This window comes from Camelus ferus, chromosome 2 (genome assembly GCF_009834535.1).
Source record: "Camelus ferus isolate YT-003-E chromosome 2, BCGSAC_Cfer_1.0, whole genome shotgun sequence".
NCBI classification, from domain to species: domain Eukaryota; kingdom Metazoa; phylum Chordata; class Mammalia; order Artiodactyla; family Camelidae; genus Camelus; species Camelus ferus.
Genome location: NC_045697.1, coordinates 84,508,034 through 84,522,786, shown reverse-complemented (window position 1 = coordinate 84,522,786; position 14,753 = coordinate 84,508,034). Strand labels below are relative to the sequence as shown.

The following is a 14,753-nucleotide window of genomic DNA, read 5'->3' as shown; positions in this document are numbered from 1 at the left end:
GGGATAATCTGTAGGCATGTTTTGAAACTGCATCTTTTGTATCACTTCTCATCAGATTATCTAACCCCTGATCCGAATTGTAATACAAGTACCCAATCTCATTTCTGTCCTAGTGGAATCAAACAGTTTGGAGATATCTCCCAAATCCATTATCTGTTCTCTCTACATTCCTCAGGAGACAAACTTAATTGCCAAACCTCTCCCAGGAGAGCTGGTAAACAATGAACAAAAGAAAGAGACCTCAATAAGTGAGAGGAGAAATAAATTAAGGAGATAGTCTACACACTGAGCACACAAACACATACATACATACACAGGTGTTTATCTATGTTTTGACCAAATGCCACATTTAGGAAGTATTAGAAAAATTTATATATGCTATATCCATGTTAAGCATTGGATTACTGTGAATAATTCTAAGTCTGCAGTTACCGTTACTAAATGGCAACTGTGTGTCTTCTAGGTGGTCTTGACAAAATTGGTCTTCTCTGAATAAAAGGAGGTGTCTTCCAACATGGGTGATCTGCTACTTTTGAGCTTTTTACTTTGGTTGCTCTAGGATGTTTAATGGTCATTTAATCAACCTTAAAGTACTCATTGAACTAGCTCTAACTAAACATTGTGATTTAAATACTGAGATTAGTGAGATATTGCTCCAGGGAAATTGATGTTTTGAATGTTTCTAGGGCAACAGTTAATCTCTCCCAGCAGCAAGTCTGTTAGAAAATAAGGGGATAGGAATATTCAAACCCTTTTAAATTAAAGGAAACACCGTATTTGAGGATTAAGGTCCACGGAGCGATTCAAGGACACGTTAATGATACGAGGCAGCATGGTGTTTAAGTAATGGCATAGTTACTCAGAAAAGCAGAAATCAAGAAAATTTCACATTTGTTTGGGTAAGTTTGGTTTGGATTGGTTTTGCATGTTACTTTCTGTGGTTTTTCAATATAGTTTAACTGCTGATCTGCCTAGAGGTTTGGCTTCAGGAGAATCTGAAGTAACTGTATAGCCCTGACAGCAAAAGAGATGAATCTAGGTGCAGAATTTTAAAATAAGCAAATGCAGAGGAGAATGAAGGCAATTATTTGTGTTTCTTTTGTTCATTTTCTATGATCCTACCATTCCTCTTAGAACTACCTTTCTTCTCTACTATTTAATTTCCATTATTGATAAACCTGGAAAACAGATATTCCTCTTCTGTAACAGAATATTCTCAGTTATAATATTTTTTTCTTTCAAAGTCTGCAAAGATTTAGATCAAGAACTAACACTCTCTTAGAAATGAAAGTGTCCTTTTTTATGTCTTTTTCCTCTCATTCATGGTGAGCAGGGAGTTGGGAAGTGGAAGACACAAGTAGTTCTAGTTTTATATACTTTATCAGTGGGTAGGGGGAGGAAGGAGCCTTTCCATCTTCAGGAATCCTGTCGCATAATGCAGGTATGGGTAAGAAGGATCAAATCATTGTCAACTGATAAAGTATCTATCTAATTGATGACACTCCTGAGAGAAGCAGAAATTCAAAAGGCTTTACAGAATAATGAGGGATACTAAAGGAAATCTGGAAGAAAATTAAAGGGGAACAAAATCATATACATAATCACATAACCTGTTCAGATTAAAAATCTCCCTAAATGGGTAGTTTGTTTACTGTTGTTTTATTGGGGAGGGGTCAGAGTGTAGAGATGGTACAGTTTTAAGAACCTGAGATAACTCAATTCAAGGAAAGAAGAAAAGCTCATTGAGCATTTAACACTTGTCCTTGTGACTTCAAGGACAAGAAAGACTTCAGGAAGCTTGTATCTTGTAGAAAACACAGGATGAAAGGTTTCTGGGTGGGGGCAGTACTCACTAGTTTAGTGTACCAGCTCACCTTAACTTCTTTCTTTTTAAACAAGTCTATGTTATACCAAGAAATTAAAGTTTTGTTTTTCTTCTTTTCTTACCAAAGTAGCTACAGATAGGGAGGGGCTTTATTTTGTTTAATAGAGTAATTTGAAAAACAGTTCCCTGAAGAATCAGAGTAATCTCAATATACTTAGAAACAAAAACGTAAGTGAATGGAAATTTCCCAACAGTGTGTTATGTGACAGGCTGACCTCTGTAAAATGCATATCTGCTTGTTTTTTCTTTTTAACAAATGTGCTATTTTAACACCCATTCACTAATGAGAGCTGCCAATATTTCCAGCTGACAAAGAGTCAACACAGAAGGATTAAGAACATGGATAATAATTTCCTTGTAGGTTGAAAGGAAAATTATCACTCATGCTTGTTTAAAGGCAGTCTTTGTGCCAGTATTAAGTTCCTTGGGGAAGGGAGAGTTCCCAGTGCTTTACAAAATAAAATTAAAAAATTCAGTGCACTCAACTTGTTTTACATATCTGAGCACCTTTTGAAGACCTTCTAAAGAAGTGCAATTTTTCTACATTTTCTCTGATCCAATAATATTTTTAGGACTACCTTTCCTCTCCATTATTCTAGATTATCACCATTTTGCCTCTTCTGTGTTAGAGCAAACAAAAGTAGATGAGAGAAGACTTGGCAAGTTAAAAATAGCAAGCACTTTGAAAAAAAAAAAAAAAGGAAGATTTAAGAATTATTTGTATTATTATGTATTCTCTGGTAAATCTATTTCTTGGCTACACCTATTAAAAAAAAATCACACCCAAGGACCGTGTTAGAATATATTAATTGTGAAAGCACTCCTCACCAACTGCCAATTGAAAAAAAAAACTCAGGAGGCAATGAATTTAGTCAACATAGACCTTCTGAGTCCCAGGCCTGTGCTGCTGAAAGGAATAAATAAAATTAAGATACTTTTACTTGTAACTTTTAATTCTGGCAGATTAAACAACTAAATCTCTTTTCCCTAAATTATTAACATTTCTAGGTAGGGTGGGATTATTCAGAGGTTATTTTTCAAAAATTTCCAAAACTCTGGCACAAGGCTCTGGACAATGTCCCTATAATGTTCCTTCCACTTAAACAATGGTTTTGAAGGGGGAAAAAATCATTTTAGTTATATATTGTAAACAGCCTAGTTGACAAAGAGCTTTCATAAGCATATTAGTTTTGGTGAAATAAACTGGCAGAGAAACTAAGTTGAGGGGAAAGGATGCCAAAGAGGAAACAATAGAGGAATATAAATTTTAAAGTAATAAAAGGAAGAGGTTTAGTAACTAGCAATAAATTGTTTAGTCATGGCCATTTATTGATATTCTACTTCCAACAACATGCTAAAAGTCATACTAAAATCTTTATATTTTAGAGGTACATTTAATATTTTCCTCAAAGTCTTAAGGAACTGTTTATCCAATTTAATGGTTTTTTTTTAAATTGAAGTATAGTCAGTTTACGATGTTTTATCAATTTCTGATGTACAGGATAATGTTTCAGTCATACATATACATGCATATATTCCTTTTCATATTATTTTTCATATAGATATGTATAGTTACCACCAGATATTGAATATAGTTCCCTGTGCTCTACAGAAGAAACTCTTTGTTTACCTATTTTATATACAGTAGTTAGTATCTGCAAATCTTGAACTCTCAGTTTATCCCTTCCCCCTGGTAACAAGTTTGTTTTCTATATCGGTGAATCTGTTCTTGTTTTGTGAATATGTTCATTTGCATCCTTTTTTTTTAAGATTCTGCATGTGAGTGATCTGATATGGTATTTTTCCTTCTCTTTCTGGTTTATCTCACTTAGAATGATGCTCTCCAAGTCCATCCATTTTGCTGTAAATGGCATTATTTTATTCTTTTTTATGGCCGAATAATATTTCACTGTATAAATATACCACAACTTCTTTATCCAGTCCTCTGTCAGTGGACATTTAGGTTGTTTCCATGTCTTGTCTATTGTAAGCAATGACACTATGAACATTGGGGTACATGTATCTTTTTGAATTAGAGTTCCCTCTGGATATATGTCAAGGAGTGGGATTGCTGGATCCTATGGTAAGTCTATTTTTAGTTTTTTGATGAATCTCAGTACTGTTTTCCATAATGGCTGCACCAAACTAATACAAATCTAAATCCAAAAATGGGCAGAAGACCTAAATAAGCAATTCTCTGGTGAAGACATACAAATGGCCAATAGACACATGAAAAAATGCTCAATATCATTAATTATCAGAGACATGCAAATCAAAACTACAATGAGTTACCACTTCACACCAGTCAGAATGAACATTATTAAAAAGTTCATATATGATAAATGCTGAAGAGTGTATAGAGAAAAGGGAATCTTCCTACAATGTTGGTTGGAATATACTTCTTAAAATATTTGATATAAAATTCTAGATACAACAAATATAGTAAAATTATCCCATACTTATCCCTACTATGTTTTCCCTTCCTCTATAGGTATTTGGAGGGTCATAAAGCAGAGTGTTTAAGATTCCATGTCCACATCTGGTAACTAACTTGACATACTCAAGTTGTGAGGATTGTTTGATGGTCAGCACAAATTTAGTCTTAGCAGTATGATGGAGCTAGTTCATTCTACCTTCAAGAGCTAATTATTAAACTTTCAGGAGGTTTTGGAGTCAATTGACAACCCATTAGTAGTTTGAAATTGGCCATGTGGGAGTATTTACACCATGCTAAATGTCAAATGTTATGAATCAGGCTTCCCTAAACCCTAGCCCGAGAGCTGGTTAATATGCACCTACCAGTGCACCATTGGTCAGAGTTATTCTTTGATTTTTTAATAAAATGCCAAGGTTTTACTCAGCTTTTACCAAAAAAAGCTGTCTAAAACACTTTATGTTTATTTTTATATCAACAATTTCAGAATTTCAGGGATTGGTATCAAATTTAAAGTATATAGACCAATCATATCACATATTAGATTAGGCTTATCTGTAAATAATCTTATTTATTTTAAAGTTGACAATGATGTCTTTCAGAGATATATATTCACTTTACACTGACACACTGAGTTAGTGAGTCTTTTCACAAACTCCAGTCCTCTCCAGCTGTCCCTCCTCTATTTTGAGGATTTAGCTCTATTGATTGAACAATTTGACATCCTCAGAATACTTCTATCTTGTGAGTAACTTTATACGTGAATAAACAGCATTTACATTATTAGCCTCTTGGCATTATTCTGTGGAAGTAAGACCAAAAAAAAAAAAATGTCAGAAGACAATACAGTTGATCCTTGAGCAAGGGTTTGGGGCGCCAACACTCGTGCAGTTGAAAATCCATATATAACTTCATAGTCAGCCCTCTGTATCTATGGTTTTACACCTGGATTCAATCAACCGAGGATTCAACCAACTGCAGATTTTGTAGTACAGTAGTACATAATTAGTGGGAAAAAATCTGGGTATAAGTGGACCCGCATTGTTTAAAGGTCAACTGTAGTCAAATCGATAGAAATTAGAGTAAATGTAAATGTAAAACGTAAAATTCCCTGAGAAGGAGACTGCTTCCCAGGCCCAACACTATGTGATGACAGCTGTGGTCAGAGGACTTCCTAGATTACTTCCTAGTAATCCAGATTGAGATCTGAAGAGACACTATAATATAGAGACCAAGATATGAGCTCTTGTAAATTCCTAATGGACAATAATAGATACCAATACGTTTGCAAGTGAACCTACTAACATTCTTTCTAACTGAATTTTTATAGGAAAAATAAGGTTGTTTTATTCATTTTAGCTTCAGTTTCACATTTGGAGAAAGCACAATGCTGGTAAAGACATCTTCTCTTATTTTTCTGGTGAAAAATAGGCCCTGAGTCTCTGCATAGTAAATATTTAGCACCTTTGTAGCAGTGTTCTGTATAAACCAGATTATAAGAGTGTCTTCTATGTTTAAACGTGGAGAGGGTTCACAGTGGGGTGAGAGATCTTAAACTTTTCTTTTTTCCTGGGATTGGCTCTTGCTTAGTATCCCTCAGGAAATGAGCTGTTAAGGGATGTGCTGCCACATCAAAATTCTGAAAGAAGATACCTTAAAACCAGCAAAGTAAACCTTCCTCTGGATAATTTAGCGGGCTGATTATAGCACATTTCATCACTGACCAACAGAACAGAAATAACTACTACAGCTAACGCCTCATTCCAGAAGCATTTCTGACCAGTTTTCTCAGGCTTTAGTTTTGTGGTTTCATATTTAATCACTTCAGCACTTCGCTGGTTAAACAACTCTGATATGAAATGTGAATCTCAGAAAGTGTTGTTTCATCCCAAACAGCTGGAAAATTGGTCATTCTCTTTTTCCTGCTACTTGTTATAGACTCAAAAGGATCATTCCAAATCCCCACTATTTATTCTGCTCAATAAATTGTCTTGTTCCATGGTTTCTCAGAAGCTTTAACCAGCCGTCCTAATATCTGTAAATGTCTCATTTTAGATAACTGCTTTACACAAATGATCTAAGCTCAGAACCAAATTTATGGCAGCAGATTCAGACTTGAGCCCTCCAGAGCACTGGTATCTATATCCCACATAACATGTAAGAACAGAGTTTCCCAGATCAGGCGGGGCAAGACCTCAAGATCAGTGAACTCTTCTCTCTTCTCTGATTCGCATCATCACCATTATTTACGATTTTTCTCTAAATTGGTTTCTTTTAAAATAAATCAAGTATCTTTGTAAAACTGTAGACATTATAATGCTATTAATTTTCTTTTATTTGTTAAAATCTTACTTCAATGACTTTAACTCTGAAAAATTATAAATGGCAAACAGCTTTTTCTTAGAGCATACAAAATACCAGAAATATTGCTGCTTTCTGTGCACCAGTGATGTTTATGAACTTGGTCAATGTATAACCATTTAAGAACCTATTAGGATAGAATATGAGCCGGTCAGTGTGAAGCTGTCTGTGTCCACCACTTTTTACCATCTGTGAGGGCAGTGGCCAAGTGCCAAGTATCACTGCTGAATTCTCTCTGAGTGAATGGCTATTGACCAGAGGGGGACTGAAATGCAAAGCTTCCCTGCCCATGTGCCCTTAATTCTAAATAATCTGAGGCCATGTTTTATAATACTAAAACCCCAGCATGTCCAGGTATCAGAAGGTCTAGCCCAGACAGAAGCCTAAACAAGTGACCCTCCAAGTGGGCCAAGCAAAACAAACCTTGTGTGTCACCTTTACATGAATCTGAGAGCTGAGGGTCTCAGAAATCACTCTAGATCTAGCTTTCCCTAAAGTTCTAGGCTCCCTCATCTACAGACTCATTCTTAAACTGCTAGGAAGCTCCGGGTAGATGGCATATTTATGTGGGACCACACACTTATATGATCATTCTCTGCATGTGTTTGGATTCCTCATTATGAAAAAGCCATCACAGGTTCTATTTATACAACTGATTCCAGGTCCAGTCCCTGGCCAGGTTCCAGGAATTTTGTTACACAAAGGAAGAAGCCCCTCACAGTCAGTCTTACCTTCTGATGCAGGCACATTAGTTCTAGATATCTCCACAGACCTAAGCTACAGTAATTCCATAAGAACATTATATGACGCAGAGTTTTTCTTCACATTGGCAACAAAAGTTTGGATACTGAGAATAAGATTGGGTTTTTTTCCTCCTGTTGTAGTACATATTTCATTTATTAGTAATCTAAAAATCACAATATTAATATGTTTGTGCTGCTTGGTCAATGCCAATAAATTTGCACTGTCAACATTTTTCGTCACTATTTATCCTTAATATTTGTCTTTGAATATGCCTTTGAACTAACAAAGAAGGATAATTCTTCCAGTTTTTTCATTTTCCTCTACATCTCCTTGTCCTTTGGGCTGCTGTTTTACAGAACACCAATTTACAAAAGAATGGTCTCTCAGAAGTGATGAAGTACAAGAATTTTAAACCCCTTAATTGCTGTTTCCTTCAAATCTTACAACACTGAATTTTAATCTAGTGTTCAGTACTCTAAAGTAACATTCTAAGAATGATTTTACCTAGTAATGACCCAAAATTTCAAGTTGAGAGTCAGTCACAAGAAGACATACAATTTCCACACAATTTAGGTTTTGCTTTGTTTTGCATTCAGGCACCTGGAGAACACTAGAGCAATGTTTCCCATTTTCAGGTAACTTCAGTTTCCACTGTGCAACATATAACCAATTCAAACAGGATATTTAGCATTCTTTTCATTACTTACTAGACTTTCATTTAATGAGATGTTATGTATATGAATACGTTAGCTAATGTCTCATTTTCCCCAAATTCATGATGTTATACTTTCAAGTTACAGGCTAAAATTAAGAAAAAAAATTCACAAATATTGTTTATGTTTGCTTTCACCTGACTAATGGCAGTTGTATCACATGGCCCTGGCCAACGCTTGGCGAAGCCTGCCAAGTACAGACAGACCAAATGTCACTAAAGATAAGCAAGTCACAATGCATGGTTTATGGTGGCACCAGAAACCTGCATAAAATAATCCCTCAAAATAAAAGAAATTCACTTAAAGGAAAAGCAGCTTATTTTAATAAATTTTCCTTTGGTAACTAATATCTTCTTTTGAAATTCCAGAAATATCCTGCTGGATATTCATTATTGTTTAGGCAGCTTCTCATATGAGGGCCATAAATCACAAGGAAACACAGACTTGGTCTCCTTTGCCCCATACAAAGGCAACAGAGACCTTTGATAAATACTTTGCTTTCAAATTAATGCTAAGTGTTGCTACATTAAGGTTATAATAAATTAAAACTATTTTTAAGAAATAATAGATTTTAAGTAATCAGGCTTTAGTTCAATAAGCTGAGATGTAAAAGTGTGGCTGTATCTACAGTAACATGGGTGAATTTAACCCAAAAGAGTTACAACTTCATGAAGATATATGAGATTGCATCAAAGCATTTTGGCAGAATATTTTCTGCCACTTTTATGTGGTTTGTTTTAAAACATTCTAAGTTTGGAATTTTAAAAAATATTTTAATGTCTCCTGTAATATAACTGTTTAAATAGCATTAGCATTAATAATTAGTCAAACAGCATTTGTACTTACTAAACTCTTTCCAATGTTACGGTTATGGATTGAAATTATTGCTTTAATCACTTGAGTTGAGACAGCTCTACTTTCAGCACTTGAGGCAAAGGAGCAAGAATGGTGATGCAACAGAGAGTGCACTGACTTCAGCATTAACACGTGACTGATTTTAATTGACAAGTCTCTCTTTTCAGTCATCACTGTTCCCATCCCACTATCTCTGTCTAGTTTCAACCTTCATTATTTCTAACATGGCCAGCAACAATTGCCTCCTCTCTAGGCTCTGGGTCTCCAACCTTCCTCTTCCCCAATCTACACACTTCTCTTCAGGAATCTGGACATTTGACGCCTTTTCTTAAAGCTTTGGCAATGATTCAATCACCTATAGTCCTTAAAGCTGAAACTCTATTAAGTAAATCCCTTTTCAATTAGGTAAACCAAGTGATAAACCAATTTCTTCACAATTCATCTTTAACCTATTTCTTTAGCCTTATCTTTAACCATCCGTTATGCACTCCCAAATATCCTGAACTGTAATTTTTATCACAATGGCTAAAACACAAACTGATGATCAGACTGTCTTGGTTCTAATCCCAGTAGTACCACCGTCTAGATGTGTGAACTAGAAACAAAGTACTTAATTTCTCAAATTTTCAGTTTTACCATCTGCAAAATGGGTATCAAAGGACTGTTGTTAATATTAAATGACACATACTAATGTTCACGAAAGAGTGGTTAGTATTAATCACAGTAAATAAACACTTTATTCACTCTTACTTCTACACCTTTACACAAAGCTATTTGCTTGATGAGTCCCTCCCACCTGGCAACCTATTCTCAATGAATTTCTATCTGTCCCTCAAGGCCTGGCTCAAATGGCAATACCCTTTGAAAGCCTCCCCCTACCATTTCACTTAGAAAAAGGCAGTTGCCCCCACTGCAGTAATCTTAGAGAATTTTGTGCATATTACACTATTACAACATGCGTCTTCCAAGATCTACATGCACCTTTCCCCTATACTGTAAGATCTACATGGGAAACAATAATATCTTTGCATCCTTGTATTATGGGTTGATATGTGTCCTCCCAAAAAGATATACTGAAGTCCTAACACCCAGTACCTCAAAATGTGACCTTATTTGGAAATAGGGTTGTTATAGGTATAATCAGTTAAGATGAGATCATACTGGAGTAGGGTTGGCCCCAATCCAATGTGACCGGTGTCCTTAGTAGAAGACAGCAACGTGAAGACGCAAAGAGAGAAAAAACCATGTGAAGGTGGAAGCAGAGATTGGAATGACACAACTACAAGCTAAGGAATACCAAGGATTGCTGGCCTTCACCAGAAGTTAAGAAGAGGCAAGGAAATGTTCTTCCTAGGGGCCTCAGACCTCTAGCCAACAACTTGACTTCACACTTTCAGCCTCCAGAACTATAACACAATAAATGTCTATTGTTTTAAGCCACTTAGTTTGTGGTACTTGTTAGAACAGGCCTAGGAAACTAACACATATTCCCAGATTCAGGGAAAAAAATTCCAAAATATTTGAGTTGAAGAAGCAAATGGTGTTAAGAATTTCACTTAATCAATTTGGACTTATACAGAAAAATAGGGGTTTATATAGATGGCTATACTACATCAGCAAAAGTTCTGGCTCTAAGAATCTATAATTCTGTATGATTTCATATTTTAATATCATATTTCAACTTCCTTCTCCACCTAAAAATTTAAGATGATAGATTCTTAAGCCTTAGAAAACTTTGCTGTATTCCTCCTTGCCCTATAACCTACATTGATTTTTCATAAAATAGAAATTATTATTAACCATCAAGGCAGTGATGTCAAGTTTTTCAACAGATGATTTAAAAAATGACACAATTGTTCATTTTCATATGTTATCTGTAGTCTAAGGATATTGGGCCTGAGACCCTAGAAAGGTTTTCTCAAAGTATTTTTATTTACAGCATATTTGCTCTTAATGGTCTATTAATCTATTAAAATGTAGTTATGGTGATATGTGCCTTACACTTAGAAATATTGATTTACATAGAAATGGCAGTGGAAAGACAGATAAAGCTAATCTTATACCCTAGGCCAGAATCAAGGTCTACTCTCTACTTTAGAAACTGCAGCTAAGAAAGAGGGAAAAAATCTAGAAGAATTTGGAAAGAGAAATGTAATCTCAGTCATTGTGGTTACCAAGGACATTCATTGTATAATTGAAAATTCCAAAGTATACAAGGAAGGCAGAATGGCATACTATTTGGTGCCTAAAATAACACATTATTATAAAGTAAAGCAATTTCGTTCTTGGAGTACAGAAAATCCAAGACTATGAAAGTGTGCTTTCTGAATCTCTCTGAGCCTTAACTTCAAGAATGTGTATGAAGGTGCTAAATCTGTCATAAAATAGAAAGCTCTGCCCTCCCTGAACCAAACATCCAGTTTTCTGACACCTATATTTACTGTTAGCTCTAAATAGATACCTCATTTTTATAGTTCAGGTTTGTGAGCAGAAGACCCCCACAATGAAGGAAGCCAGTATGGTCACTGTCCAAATCTTTGGCTTGTAAAACTTCTGTGAGTGTACATGTTCTGTTCAGTGACCCAATAATCCAACAGTCATACAATAATCATGGGCTATGTTTTTATCCCAGGCCCACCACTGGTTTGCTATGGCAGCTTTAGGAAAGTTATTTTTCCTCTGAAGCTCAGTTTCTTCATTTGTAAGCCAGGATAAAGACAGTATCTGCTTCCTGGGATTTGTTGTGAGGATTAAGTTAGATAAGGCTCAGAGTGCTTAATATAGAGCCTGGCATAGAATAATCACCCAATAAAAGTTAGTTGTTATCTTCATCATTATTGGAGTGGGTAATAGAACTAGTAAGCAAGTTAAGGGTACAAACATGCCTATTCTGAACGGTTACCCAATACTAATACTCTAGGCCAGTGACTGGCAAACTAAGCCTGTGGGCTAAATGCAGTCCAGGGCCTGCTTCTGTAAATAATCATTTATTAGAACACAGTCACTCCTGTTCTTTTATATCTAGTCTATGTCTACTTTCCCCTGAAGATTGAGTAGCTGTAAAATACTGCATAGCCTACAGATCCTAAAATAGTTATTATTTGGCCCTTTAAAGAATAAATTTGCAGATCCAGCAACAGGCCCTTGCTACTTCAGGTGTGGCCCTCAGCTTGTTACAAATGCAGACACTCAGCCTTCCCAGATCTACTGAACTATAATCTGCACATGTTTACAAGGCCCCCAGGTGATTCATATGCAATGCACATTAAAGGTTGAGATGCACTGGTCTAGGCCAGGGGTTAGGAAACTTTCACAAAGGGCCCAATAGTAAATATGCTAACCTTTGTGGCCATACATCTCTGTTCCACCTGTTCAACTTTGCCTTTCTAATTTGAGTGCAGCCATAAATAATACAGAAATAAATGGGCACAATTCTATACCAATAAAACTATTTATGGAAACTGAAATTTTAATTTCACATAATTTTCTTATGTCACAAGATATCCTTGTAATTTTTTTCAAACATTTAAAACCTTAGCTCATGGACCATAGAAAAATAGGCAGCATGCTAGATCTGGCCAACCAGTCACATTCTGCAGTCTTGGTCTAGGCTACTGGCATCATTGCTTAGCCAATACTTTGCCCCTCCCTACTAACTCTCCCCAAGACTCTAAATACCTATTTATATCTCTCTAGCACGTATAACTTTAAAGTAGTTACCCCTTACTTATCTAACTTATCCTAAAATACATTTCTGTTCCTCCTATACAATTTCTAACTTGTAATACAAAGTTTCTGTCAAATCACGTGATGGTGTACTACATCATCTTTCATAAGCAAAATAGAACGTAGCACAGAGAAGCTGAAGTAGGTAAATATACAGATCTATGTACCTATCAATAGGTTATATATATATATATATACACACATTATATGCACACACACACACACACCTGCCTCTGAAGGACTGAGAAAGTGATCACAATGAAGAACTCTTTGGCCCTAAATCTGAGCCAACCATGTTAAACATTTCTAAATATGCAGTCAGGGTTCAAGTCTTTTTATTTGATATGCAAACCTTGTGCTAAACTGAGATTTTAAACAAACCAGTTTCATAAAAGAACTTAGTTCATAGAAGCCTTTAATTAATGTTCAAATTCTATTGAAGCTGAGTTCAATAGAGATCTGTCACTAATGACTGATAGGTAAGAGGGCTTGGTTGAATTAACATTAATAATTTAGGTTTAGCAATTTAAGAAACATGAAAGTACTTCAAGTTCATCAGAAGCACAATCTACACATACTATTTAAGCAATCTTAGAAGAAACATTTACATATAAAATTTTTAACCTGAATGAATTTGTTAGAATAGGTTCTGACTCCTGGTCTAGGCTACTTCCACATATTTATAAATACTTTTATTTTTACCTTTTTGATTTTATTTTATCTTTCTATCATCATTCAGTTTCTCTCTCCTTTCTAGGATAATTTGTTTTGTGGGCCAGACTAAGATAAAGACCTTTCTACTTAACTATAAATCATGCACTAATGAAGTATTTCTCCAGTGTATTAGTCAGAAAGATTTCCTCCACAAGAAACAGAAAATCTCAGCCTAACTAGCTGAAGTCTTACGAAATTTATTATTTCATATTAAGAAATTCTGAGGTGAGGCAGCTTCAGGGTTGCTCAATTCAATGCCCTAACATCATCAAGGACTAACAATCCTTCCCATCTTTCCATACTGCACTCTTCAGGATGTAGGCTTGCCCTTAGGCTAACTACCTTATATCATAACCAGACAGGGTAACATCCAGTAAAAATAAGGTCTTTCGTGTGTCTCTTTTTAATTGTGGCAAAAATTTTCCCTAAGTTCCCCAGAAGATTTCACTTCTTGCACTGACTGACCAGAAATGCATCATGCCTATTACTAAAATGTTAACAGCCAAGAAAATGGGATTATCATAATTGGATTAGGAAAACATATGGCCATGTGAAAAAAGTTAAATTACCTGAATAAAAATCCGTATTAGAAATGAGGAAGGAGGAGGGGTGCAGGAATTATTATTGAGTAGTCAAACAATGCTCAATAATATAACCAGAATTAGTATTTAGTAAGTTGGGCATCCTATTATTATAGATGAAGCTAAACTGCGGGTAGTTAATTAATTTTTAGGAAACAGGTACTATTAAGAGATTCTGACTGTGACTACACAACCTGAATATTGGAGTAATACAGATCTAAAGCAGCTAAAATGTAATTACAGAATTAATGGCACATACCACAATCTGAGAATAGCTACAGAGTTTGGCAAAACCTAACCCTAACACTGTTCAGTAGACCAATGTCCATGATTCAGGCAGTTGATATTTAGAACCTCCTTTCTGGCTCCAGTCAACTTTCTCCATGATATGATCAATCCAATTAACATAATTACTGACCAGTTAGAATCTGCATTCTTTTTAGACCCCATTTCATCCAGCTCAATCAAATGCTTGTCATTTTATTAACATTCCACTGGCTCCTGCATTCCTCTCATATTTTTGTTGGTTCTCGATCATAACTGTACAGTCATTCTAATTTTCACCATTTGCACTTGTCAGTAGACACCAACACTTGCTTTTACAGTGTTATTGGGGAAATTAGGGAGTGGTAGGGACTGTGGAAAAAATGGAGAGCATGTGTTCCACTTAGAGGACCAGCTGCTTCTCAGTTTAGCTGGCTTCGTTGATGCTAGTGAAAATGCAGGCTCAATATGGTGAG

General features: G+C 35.6%; 1 protein-coding gene across 1 annotated transcript in view; it reads left to right on the top strand.

The window, feature by feature from the left end:
• The first annotated feature begins 797 nt into the window (after window positions 1-797).
• Window positions 798-14,753, top strand: part of PDE5A (phosphodiesterase 5A) — a 215,607-nt gene continuing 201,651 nt past the window's right edge. Inside the window, exon 1 of the mRNA XM_032462570.1 lies at window positions 798-899. The gene's annotated coding sequence lies outside the window, so the exon portion shown is untranslated. The remainder of the gene's footprint in view (window positions 900-14,753) is intronic.